At 41.7% G+C, this 11,347-nt stretch overlaps 1 protein-coding gene and 1 long non-coding RNA gene across 9 annotated transcripts in view; both read left to right on the top strand.

Annotated features, from left to right (window-relative positions):
* The first annotated feature begins 1,173 nt into the window (after window positions 1–1,173).
* LOC106146926 lies at window positions 1,174–2,790 on the top strand. Its single transcript, XR_001231573.1, has 2 exons — window positions 1,174–1,211; window positions 2,590–2,790. It is a non-coding gene; the product is annotated as an uncharacterized LOC106146926 (long non-coding RNA).
* A 1,672-nt stretch (window positions 2,791–4,462) lies between these two features.
* The window catches only part of Ppfibp1 (PTPRF interacting protein, binding protein 1 (liprin beta 1)), a 202,756-nt gene continuing 195,871 nt past the window's right edge, over window positions 4,463–11,347 (top strand). For 6 of the 8 annotated variants that reach the window (XM_005407169.2, XM_005407168.2, XM_013505933.1 and 3 more), the window contains exon 1: window positions 4,467–4,533. The gene's annotated coding sequence lies outside the window, so the exon portion shown is untranslated. Of the gene's footprint in view, window positions 4,534–4,632; window positions 4,790–11,347 lie in introns of those variants that run through there. The other 2 variants (XM_013505928.1, XM_013505931.1) reach the window with 2 other exon arrangements.

Here is an 11,347-nt window from a genome sequence, read left to right as displayed (position 1 = left end):
GTCTCTTAGTATTACCATGCCCTGTCATTAAAATCAATGGGAAACTACAACAACCTAATATAGGCACAACGAGAAATGGCCCAGAGCCTTCAGGAATGAAGGTATGGTTCACTCCACCAGGGAAAGAACCAAGACCTGTTGAGGTGCTTGCTGAAGGCCAAGGGAATGCAGAATGGGTAGTGGAAGAAGGTAGTTGTAAATACCAGCTATGACTCCGTGATCAGCTAAGGAAAAGAGGGTTGTAATTGTACTATTTCTCCCCTAATATGGTTCTAATGTAATATAATGTTGATAGACTTACTACTGGTCCTTAAGGATTGTTAAACTGTGTTATTCTGTTCAAGTTGTGAAATGATAAAAATAACCATCACCCAAGGAAAACTTACCTTCTATTTTGGTAAGGGAATTAATGTGTTTATGTTTGTAGGTAGGATAGTTATAACATGTTAGACATAATTATAAGCATGTCTTTGTATCTGGAAACTGGTTTAAAGAAATGTGTCTGACTGACAAGTTGACAATGGGTGGAGTGTTACGGTTGATACATGTGTCAACTTGGGGAGTCTAGAGGTTTGGCTAAGTGACTCAGCAGTTCTGCATCTTGGGGTAAAAAGTGACTCAGCAGTTCTGCATCTTGGGGTAAAAAGTGACTCAGCAGTTCTGCATCTTGGGGTAAAAAGGGGAAATTGGACTACTACTCTACAGTAGAGGAAAGAAAGAATATTTACCCTTGTGGATGTTGTTTATTGTGTTAATTTGAGAAGTTTAGAAGGTTAACTATGTAACTCAGAAGGGGTCCAGGGTGCTTACTTTGTATTCATCCTGAGCCTGTGCAAGAGGTAGGCATGCAGAGGGTGTGGGTGTAGACCACGACCCCCAGCTCCCTAGAGCGGGTAGACTGCATAAAAAAAGGAATTGAGGAAGGACTGGCTGCTGGTTCTTTGAAGGAGCTCCAGTCTTCGCCTTCAGCTTGGTCGTCTCTGGTTTCTGGTGCAGACTGTTGGGCTTCCATCTAGACTCTTCAGCCTTCTGGTGTTGGCTGTCTGGCCTTCATTGTAGATTCTTCAGCATTCCGTCGCAGACCCATCAGCCTCCTGATACGGACTTGCATGGACACTGCAGTGAGCTCCAGGCCCGGGGCTGGGCTCTTCAGTCTCCAGCGTGCAGACACCCTCTGCACGCTTCCTCATCCAACTCTGTGCCTGACCATTGTAAGCCAAACTTGTAATTCCTTGTACATTTGTTTATCTTGTATTATATCTGTTCCTCTAGTAAACCCTGACTGATATTCAGGTTTATACAAGAAGGAGTATTATCATTTATGAAAAATGGAATCCTATCATTTGCAGAAAATAGATGAAACTGGAGGACATCGTGTTAAGCAAAATAAGCCAGACACAGAAACATAAATTTTTTCATGTTGTTCTTATATGTGAAAATTGAAGGAAAAGAACCCAAAAAGATGACCTGAAATTAGAAGAGGGACTATTAAAGAGGGAAAGGGCCCCTGGGAGACAGGGAAAGAGAAGGTAGGAGGGTGGACATGATAAAAACATTATGTATGTTTAGAAATGTCATACTGAAACCCATTTGTTTTATCATGTTTTATGGCAAATTTATTTTATCATATAAATTATGATAAAATTATTCTAGTTTTAAAAACTGTATCCCATTAAAAAAGACAGATATGGTAAAGTGAGGGTTGGGACATTTTCTCTTTACTTCCTTAATACTTTGGCTGATTTAATAAACCAGGCAGATTAACAGATTAAATACTGGAAATTGAGATGCTGCAGTGTCGGCATCTTTCTGTGGAAAGGCTTTTCTGAAAATAGAATCTGGAGGTGCAACAGAAAGCTGCAAATAACCTAATTTTCATAGGAACTGGGAGATAGGTGTTCTAGCCCAAAAATTTATTTATCAGAAGCTTGTTTTAACTTATTAAGATAATTCCTTCAGTGAAAGCATTTGTTTAAACCAGTTGACCCATTCTCATCTTATATCTGCTTTAGCTAAAACTCATTCCACTTAGTCCTCTTAGATAGAATTTTCTGGATTGAAGTAAACATATTACCTTAAAATGTGAGTCCTGATTAAGTAGAACTGTAGTTAATAATTAAGAGGGACTAAATAAAGAAATAGTAAATTAATGATTTTCCATTAAAAGGTGAGTGAGTTAGAAATAAATGGTTCTAGGTGAGGCGTAGGAATCACATGTGGCACTGGTCCAGGAAGTGGGGTGCACCACAATGTCAAAGTGAATAACTCTGATTAATAGTGAGCCATGAAATATTATTTGAAATGAGCCTTACTTGAAATTGTTGCAGGTGGAAATCACAGGAGAGGTTACTGCTTATGAGGAATGCTCTTTAGCTGTTTCCAAGACCTCTAAAGAGGTGTGCACAGTACACATTAGTAGGAAGGATGGCCATGATCTGTCAAATTGTGACAGCCACTGCAAAATGGAACTTTATTTATTTATTTTTGGTACTGGGAATCAAACCCAGAACCTTGCACTTGCCAGGCAGGTGCTGTACTTCTGAGCTATATCCCGGGTCCCAAAAATGGAATTTTTTTTTCTTTCTGTAGAGACAAATGGCTTTCTGAGGCCTACGCCCTGATGAATGAAAAGAATATGATGTTGACACCAGGAAGCCTGGAGCCTAGTTTCCATCCCATGAGAAAGGGGACCATGAACTGAAGATGGCTGGAAGTGATAAAATGCACAGATTTGCACTCTCTATGCTCCCCTCCTCTCTGTTTCCTACTATAAAGACCCTTGCCCACCTGCACAGTGAGATGGTGATTTGACTGAAATACTTGCCTCCATCTTCTTAGAGCTAGCCCCCTTGAGTAAATTTTTTCTCCTTTTTACCTGTATGGCTTCCTTTGACTTGATCAGCGGTGAGTAGATAAACCTAAGAGTGTGAGCCTAAGTGGCCAGTAACAAAATCAACCTTAGCTTCAATCTTTTCTAAGCAATCTAGAGTAATTTTTAAGTGGCCAGTAACAAAATCAACCTTGGTTTCCATCTTTCCTAAGCGATCTGGAGTAATTTACTTATATAACTGTGCTGGGCCATTGAATTCTTGAGTTAAAATCAAGTTGATACACTGGGCATGGTGGTGCATGCCTGTAATTTTGGCACTCGGAAGGCTGAGGCAGAAGGATCGCTGCGAGTTTGAGGCCAGCCTGAACTGTATAGTAAAACCCTGTCTCAAAAAGATACCCCGCTCCCAAATCAAGTTAATAACACTCTGTGTGGTTGTGAGAGTTACACGGGACATAATGCTGGGTTCTGGGATCCTTCTGCAATTTTTGGCAGAAGACTGAAATGCATGACATGCCATCAATCATAAAACAATAAAGCCAACAGAAAGTCAGTAATTAATTGTACTTCTAGAACTTGCTAGGTAATATGCTACTTACATTCCTTATACAAAAAGCCACCTTCCCCCATTCAGTTATGTTTTGAGTCAAATATTGGGTAAACTGAAAGAAAGTGTCCAGGGAATCGTCCTGTTTCCTCAGCCAAAGGGGTTGTATTGGGTGGTATCCCTCAAGGGTAAATATTAGTTAATTCCTAATTAATTAATATCTCAGCCACTGAAATGGGTCCATTCAAAAGTCCTAATCCTCATATAGTTTCTTGAACTCAGTTGCGTTTTCTCCCCCTCCCCTTTCCAACTATACATTAAAACCACAGCCTTAAGGTCCTTAAAAAGGTTTCTTTTTAACTCTCGGAGATTCCATTTTATTTCCCTATTAAACTTGTATGGAGTGATTTTTCACAGCTAAAATCAAAGGCAGCCCGATGGTTGATAATACGGAGCTGGGTGGGCATGTCTGGGACGCTCTTCCCAATCACTGCCAAATACTTCGCAAGTTCTAAAGTTCCGCTCAGAGGGAACCCCAGCAGGCCCGGACGGCCGGGCGGAGGCACCGCCTTCCCCGCATTGGCAGCGTTTGAATCTGGCCATTTTCTGACCCGCGCAGCGCGGGGCTCGCAGCTGCCTGTGACACAGAAGCAATTGTTTCGCTTGAAAGGGACGGCTTGAGTGACTTGGTTCCGTTTCTGATCCGGGATGTCGTAAATGGCCCGAGGAAAGTTACAGACTCCCAGGATCCGTCCCATTCCGTTACCTCCTTCCCTCGGGGACAGCAGGAAAAGCAGCGATTCCTCGCCACACCCACTTCCAGCCCACTCTCGCCTGCCGCGGAAAGCGCACGGCCCTCGACGCCGCTGAGTGACTTTCCTCGGGGCCAATCAGCACGCGCACAGGCCGGGCTGCCCCGCCCTCGCGGACGCTCCGCGGCTCCTTCCTTGGGGAGGCGCAGAGGAGCGGTGGGAAGAGGAGGCACCTGGGCCCTCCCTTGCGGGCTGCAGCACCGGGCCGCCTGGATTCCTGTCCTGGCTAAGGCTGCTGGGCGTGGACGCCGGGAAAGCCTTGGCGCTGTGCACGCCACGCCGGAGCTGGGACTCGGCGCCCGGGGAGGCCGGCGTCGGGAGCGGAGCTGTGGCGCTCTGCCCAGGTACGGCGCGGGGCCGGGCCGCCTCCTCCGCCGGGTTCTGCCGCCCTCAGACCCGGCCCGGGCGGGAGGGGACTCGGGCCCGAACCCGCGTCCCTGTGAGAACGCCTCCGGCTGGACGCGCCGGGCCGGCTGCGCCCCGGGACCCCGCGCCCTGGCTCCCCACAGCCGGCGAAGCGCTTGTGGGGCTCTTGGAAATGGCAGGGGCGTTTATAAATCGGCGACTCAGACATTAAGCTCTTGGGAGAAAAAGTTTTGTGTATGTATACATTTTGTGTTGTGTAATTGAAAGGCTATTCACGTTATTGTTCTCTACCGAAGTAAAACGCTCTTCTCTGTCTGTAGTGCAGTCGGGATGTGAGAAATTCTGGGGTGTGTTGCACATGCTTGTGGGAGCACTGGTCTCTGGGGCACCTTTCTGGGTCTCCTGCTGCGGTCGCGCCCGGATTCTACCCGGGAATCCCTCGCAACGCCGACGGCACTGGAGGGTTAACAAGGCTGCTGACAGTCTTTCAGATCTGTTTCCCCGGGTTGCTGGAGAGAAGGATGAGGGCTGGCATTTGTGTTTGCAGAGATCATTTTTTAGAGAGCGGAGTTTTAACAGGGAAATGTGGTGGGAGGCATGGCGTACAAACCCTCAGCACAGGATTTGAATTTCTCAACATTTGGGACTAAAACAAACCTTTCTTTTCAGAGATAACTGGGGAGAGGAATGCAAAGACAACTTGACTTCAAAGTCTGTTTGGTATTTTAGAGAAAACACTTGTTTATCGGGAGGAAAAAGACGGTCTACAGAAGTGGAAGAATATTATTTTTGTTTATTTCCTGTTTCAAACCCCCTTTCCTGCTTGGAGATTTTGTGTGCGCAGGTCGCTCACTGGGCGTGATTTACTCCCTGGGGAAGATTCAGACACTGGTTAAAAGGTCCTTCAAGGCTCTTTCTTTTGGAGCAGGCAAAAACGAAAAACAAAAAGTTCCAGGCAGAGAGTCCTGAGTCAAGTTCTCCCTTTCTCTCACCACAATTTCAGAGTAAGGATCCTACCATTGCCAGGTCTGGCGGAAATGGGAGTGAACTTAATTGTGAGTCAAAAGCTGCAAAAGGGCATTTTTCCAGGAGATAGGAAAGAAAAGCCACATTTCATCCAGTAAACCACAGTCAGGAAGTATGATAAAGGATTTTAGTGATGGGTTCTTTATTTTTCCAGCTAGATGATAGAGTTCACGATTGGGAAGCAGTGTCGTGTTTGTGAAAACACCTGGGTCTGTATTGTTCTTAGTTCCAGAAAAAACTAAGTAGCAGAGGTGGTTAAAGAGCAGGCGTTTTGAAATGGGAACTTGTGCTGTACTGGAAAGATGAAAACATTTCAATTTTGGTTTGTGTTTTGTACTCAGATACAGAAATTGATAGTGGCTCTACAACGATGATGAACAGGACTTTTCTATTTATCTTCTATGGGAAGTATGTAAAGCGTACTGTGTTTTCCAGTATTCTTTTTTCAGTAGAAAAATTATGGGGCTCCTGTGGGTTAGTATGAGCTCACTGTAGTCTTGGCTGACAAATCATTCAGGCTGCAGCTTGTAATACCAAAAGATGGAGCTGCAAAAAGCACTCAACCAAGCAAAAAATATCTTTAGTGTTATCTTAATGTGTCAAATTCAGATTTCTTCTTTCTTTCCTACCTTAAGGACTTGAATATACCAAATTTGATGGAGTGTAGTAATAACAGTCATTTTACATACTCAGTTTGAACCATTGTTACTCTTTGTGTTCATGAGAGCAGATGTGGTATAGTAAAACACAGTGCCTTTAAAGGATAGTGTTTGAAAGATGAGTTGTTGAGAAAAGTGGGATCAGGTTTTGGTTAAATTTCTTTTGATGATAGCTATTCTATAGCTACTTTAAAAGTAAGACTCAGCTGGCCTGGAGGGAGAAGACTTAAAATCCAGGCCACACTGTAATTTCAGGCCAGTAATGCTTAATCTCAAATGTACAGTGTCATAAACAGTACTTGGGAAGAAGTTCATGGAGGGAGAGTTAATTAAGTGTCTATGTAGTCTTTTTGTTACTCATTATACCATATGAGAGAAATCAGGACAAGGTAATGTTTTCCAAGTTATTGCCTAGCCATTTGTTATGAAATCTGTCCTTTATATCTATGAAATTTTTTTTTAACTTTTTTTTTGTACCGGGAATTGAACTCAGGACTTTGCGCTTGCCAGGCAGGCACTTGTGCCGCTGAGCTTTATCCCCAGCCCCTGAAATAGTTTTATTTTGTAGTTAATTATATTGCTAATGTTACATTAAAATTAACTGTGGAGGTTTTTCTTCTCCCATTTTTAAAGGTACCTGTATCTCAAGCAGCACAATTTTCAAACTGTTAACTATAGCAAAACCTGATTCAAAGTTCTGTCTTTTCAAAGATATTTTTAATGTCTTTGGCATGGCTTGAATTACCTTTTCAGAACAATGAATGAATGCATACTCATTCATGTTTGGGTCCATAACTTGATTCTTTGTTAAAGAACCATCACTTCAGGGTAAAAATATAAGCAAGAAGCACTATGTGTTTTTTTTATTTCCAGAGGTTTCCCTAAAAAGTTGTATTCTAAAATTAAGAAAAAAAATCATAATTGAGTAGCCAATTACAAAATCTTTTAGGGAGCCATAATTATTGTTTTGTTTTTAAACAAACCACGGTCCAGATAGATGGGTTTAAATATAAAATTCAGGGCCAGGGATGTACCTCAGTGGCATGGCGCCTGCCTGGCAAGCTCAAGGTCCGGAGTTAGATTCCCTGACCCCCCCTAAATAAATACATAAATAAATAAGAAATTCAGCTTGTTAAGGTTAGTGTCACAATTTGACAATTGGCATTATTTAAAAGCGAAATGTCCTATGGCCAGTAGTTCTATTCAATTAAAGGTTGATAATTTTCATAATTAGATAAATCACCAAACTGTTCCAGAACTGACACTGTCCAAAAACTGGTCTGGGCTTGCACAGTTCTTTCATCTGTGTTATGTGATTTGTTTCTCAAATGTATTATGGTGTGTGTCAGAACTTTTTTCCAAACTAAAATATTGGCAGCTTTTTTTGTATATATCACAAAGATGAATGTGGAGCCAGGGCTTAGAAAAACTAAACTGAATGAATTCATTCTACAAAATACAACTCATTTTTTAATATATATTATTTCAAATATAATTACTATTGGTGCTAGTTTGATATTAGATGCTAATGTTTTAAAAAGCCAAGGGGTGAGAGTTTCTTTTGCTTCACTCTCTATGTTGTTTTTCACTTTGAAGGTAGTGAAACAACTGGACTTTAAAAAGTGGGCTCTTCTAGGAATTTTAAATTTGCATACTTGTCAGGCAGTTTTGGGGGACATTTGAGGGTTTCAATTACATGTGCAGCAGTCTATACCAGTTGAATAATTTCTATTTCTGAAATATGGGTTTGGGGTGTAAGTGGTCCACATGGGTGTGTTGTATAGTTTGCAACTTAACGTGGGTTATGTATTCCCTTGGTACTTGAGTTGACTCATATTTTGACTGGCTTATATGTGCATCTTTGCTTTTGTTGGCAAGTGTAAGGAGTTAAGAACAGAAAGACCATTTAGTGGTTTCTGTACAGTGGTACACCTAAAAATGTCCATGACTGAAGGAATTGTACAGACTCAAATAGCATTCTGGCCAGGGTTCATGGCTCAAATGTGGGTCAGGTAGGAGGAAGATCAAGGACTATAGTGTTTGGAGTTGGCTGTATGTTTCATAGACACCGTCTGAACTTTGTAGTATATTTGGTTATTTTCACCTCTCCTTCAATTTAGGGAAATCAAGCATTTTACATAAAAACACATGTTCAGAAAAGAAGGTATGCTCATTTGTAGTATGTGTGTACTTTTCTTAACAGGGCAAATTTATTTCATTTGGTAAGAGAGACTAAAGCAAGTCTGTTCATAAATAAGTGACCACGTTCTTATGAAGGCAAAGCTGTTGTTGGACAGATCTATGAAGGTCCCCTGGGAAGTGTGTTAGTGTGTTAACCAGTTTGTAGTATGAATGTACTATACCATATCACTAAGTGTGCCTGTGTTATCTTATTTTCTGTACCCGTGATTCTAGCTTACTGCAGCCCTTTCGTTGGCTCTTTGTTACAGTTCTGTCTATAGTACTTTGCATGGATGCCATCTCATGGCTACAAAGTTATATGAATTTCTTATGGGGAAAGTTTGTTAAATTTATTTCAATGAAAATGAAATCAGGTTAAAATTCTGTGGCCTCCTCTCTTCACATAGTAATTTGACAGTATAGCTGCAGTTTGACAAATGATGCTCTGTGTCCATTATCTTTTTTGGAAGATGCTAAGAACAGCAACACACAGTAGAACTTTATTTTATTTGAGTTGGAATTTGAATTGCTTTGCTTTTACTCGTGAATGATAGGGGCTGGGGATTTAGCTCAGCGGCCCAGTGCCTGCCTGGCAAGCGCAAGGTCGTGAGTTTGATTCCTGATGCTGGAAAAAAAAAAACACAACAAAAAAAAAAGATACTTGTGAATGATAGGAAAGTCTAAGGAGTCCATGGGTTTTCTAAATTAACTCTGGGAGTGAGAAGGAGGAAGGGAAACAGCATGAGTCAGAGGAATCACCAGTTAAACCTGTGAGTCCTCGGGGACCATAGGTGTGAAGTCACCCAGGTCTCAGTGTTTTTCCTGTGGATCTGCTGTTTGAATGTTTTTGTCAAACTTTCACATTTTTCCACCCTCTGCCTACATTAGTGTGATTTAATACAGTGAAGAAAGCTTCTAAACACAGAACTAGGATTGTTTTTCTCTGCTCAGGATACTTTGATTCTTGAGGATGATTGGTCTCCACATCACCCTGTGAGGAGGAAATAGCTGGATGCCCAGCCACTATCCCTCTTTCTTTCCTACAGCTGAACCATGGCCAGTTAAAAGTACGTGACTGCACAGAATCCCTTGCAGCCAGGGGTATTTGAATGATGTCTGCCAATGAGTTGTAGTTAGGTGGGTCCTATCTCCCCCTCAAAGCGCTGGTAAGGGTACAGTCTTTTTCAGCTTGCCTGTTAGTAGGCCTTCTGTTCTTTTTGTTTTCTGTTTTGTTTTGTAGCACTGAGAATTGAACCTGGCGCCATCACACTGAGCTGTATCAACCCTTTTAAAATTGTTTTGTTTCGCCACAAGTCACTAAACTGCTCAATCTGTGCTTGAATTTGCAGTCCTTGCACCACCATGCCCAGCTGGCTTTGTGTTCTTTATAGTTGTATTTTCTCCGCGGAGAAAGTGGACAGGCTGTTTTGTGATGAAAGACAAGAGGCTTGAGGGTTGAGAGTAGAAGGTTAGAAAGAGGCTGGGAAGCTGATGGCATTGTGAATCTGCTGTACTGGACCTCGTTTTCCCACTTCCTCACTTGGGTGAAAAAAAATGTGTCCACTTGATTAAACTACAGAAGTTGGATCTGTTACTTGCAGCAAAATATGGTCTTAGCAGAGTCTAAGTTAGAAAAAAAAATAGTTCATTTCTTTTTTAAGAATCAAAGGCATTATTCTATATGGGGAAAAGGGGCAAGAGCTTGGAGTTGCACAGATTCTCAATTGGAATCTTAGCTTTGCAGTCTATTACAGCCTGATATTTAATTTAAGCTTTCTGGATTTCTGTCTTCATATATGCGAAGTGGTAGTATTGATGTTCTGAGAATTTTTGGGTGATTAGAGATAATAATTAGACATTATTAAGAAACAGGGTTAGCATATTTGGCACATAATAGATTTTCAACAAAAGACGGCAGCTTTTATGGAAGGACAGTGTAGCAGGGAAGGTGTAGTAGTTTGAGAGGAGGGAGAGCAAGTGCTGTAGTTCAGCCATCTTTTTTCTAGTCAGGCCTCAGTAAAAGTCTAGGTGGAGTGGCTGAATGTTGAATTAGTGTGAAGCTGTAGTCTCTTGTCTTCATCTAGTCAGCTCCCACACCAGCCCCTTTGTCCAAACCAGATTACCTGGAACTCCGTTCTGTAGCTGTGGCTGAGAAAATAAAAGATGTTCCTAATGAAGATGTTTCTAGTTACAGCATAGGGATGAAAAGTGTGAGCAACAGGGCGAAATTGTAGATTGGCATCTCTGTCCTTACTAGCTGTGTGATTGAGCTGTCTTTTGTGACATGGGAATAATGGGGTGATTATGAGGATTGAATAGTATAACATGTGTGAGGCATGAATAGCTGTTCTCCTGGCAAATCACCTGCACTGCATTCATGAAAGCTGTAGTTATTTTTTCATTGAACATTTGATGAACAACTCCCTGCCATTGTAGGTAGTTCTCTTGGAAATGTAAGGTAAGCAAACATGTTCTTTACTCTTCACGGTATTTATGTACAGAAAATCAGGACAGGGAAGGAATGGCAGGCTTTACACGTAACCATAATAAAATCAAATTTGGAAAAACAAATGTTAAAAAGAATATACTGAGTTGTACAGATGTGAATTGTATATATGTTTTAAGGAAGGAAAAGTACCCAGCAGCAGCCAGGCCACATGTGTATGTTTTATGTTTGTCAGTGCATAAAGATTGCTAAATGAATGATATTTTGGGGGGGATTAAAATGTCAAAGAAGATGAAAGAAGTTTTGTTTATTTACAGCCTCTTGTGTCTATTTTAAAACTGCTTTACTAAATCTCATCCACCTCTCCATTATTCTTGAAATATAAAATGTTTTCCTTTCCTCCTATGCCTCTTCTTCCTCTCCCTTCCCCTCCCCTTTCCCTTCCCCTTCTTCTCTCTCTCTCTTTCTCTCTCTCTCTCT

The sequence above is a fragment of the Chinchilla lanigera genome, unplaced genomic scaffold (genome assembly GCF_000276665.1).
Source record: "Chinchilla lanigera isolate Chin_1 unplaced genomic scaffold, ChiLan1.0 scaffold00104, whole genome shotgun sequence".
In the NCBI taxonomy this organism is placed as follows: Eukaryota; Metazoa; Chordata; class Mammalia; order Rodentia; family Chinchillidae; genus Chinchilla; species Chinchilla lanigera.
The sequence above is the reverse complement of the archived record's forward strand: the minus strand, read 5'-3'. Positions and strand labels throughout refer to the sequence as shown.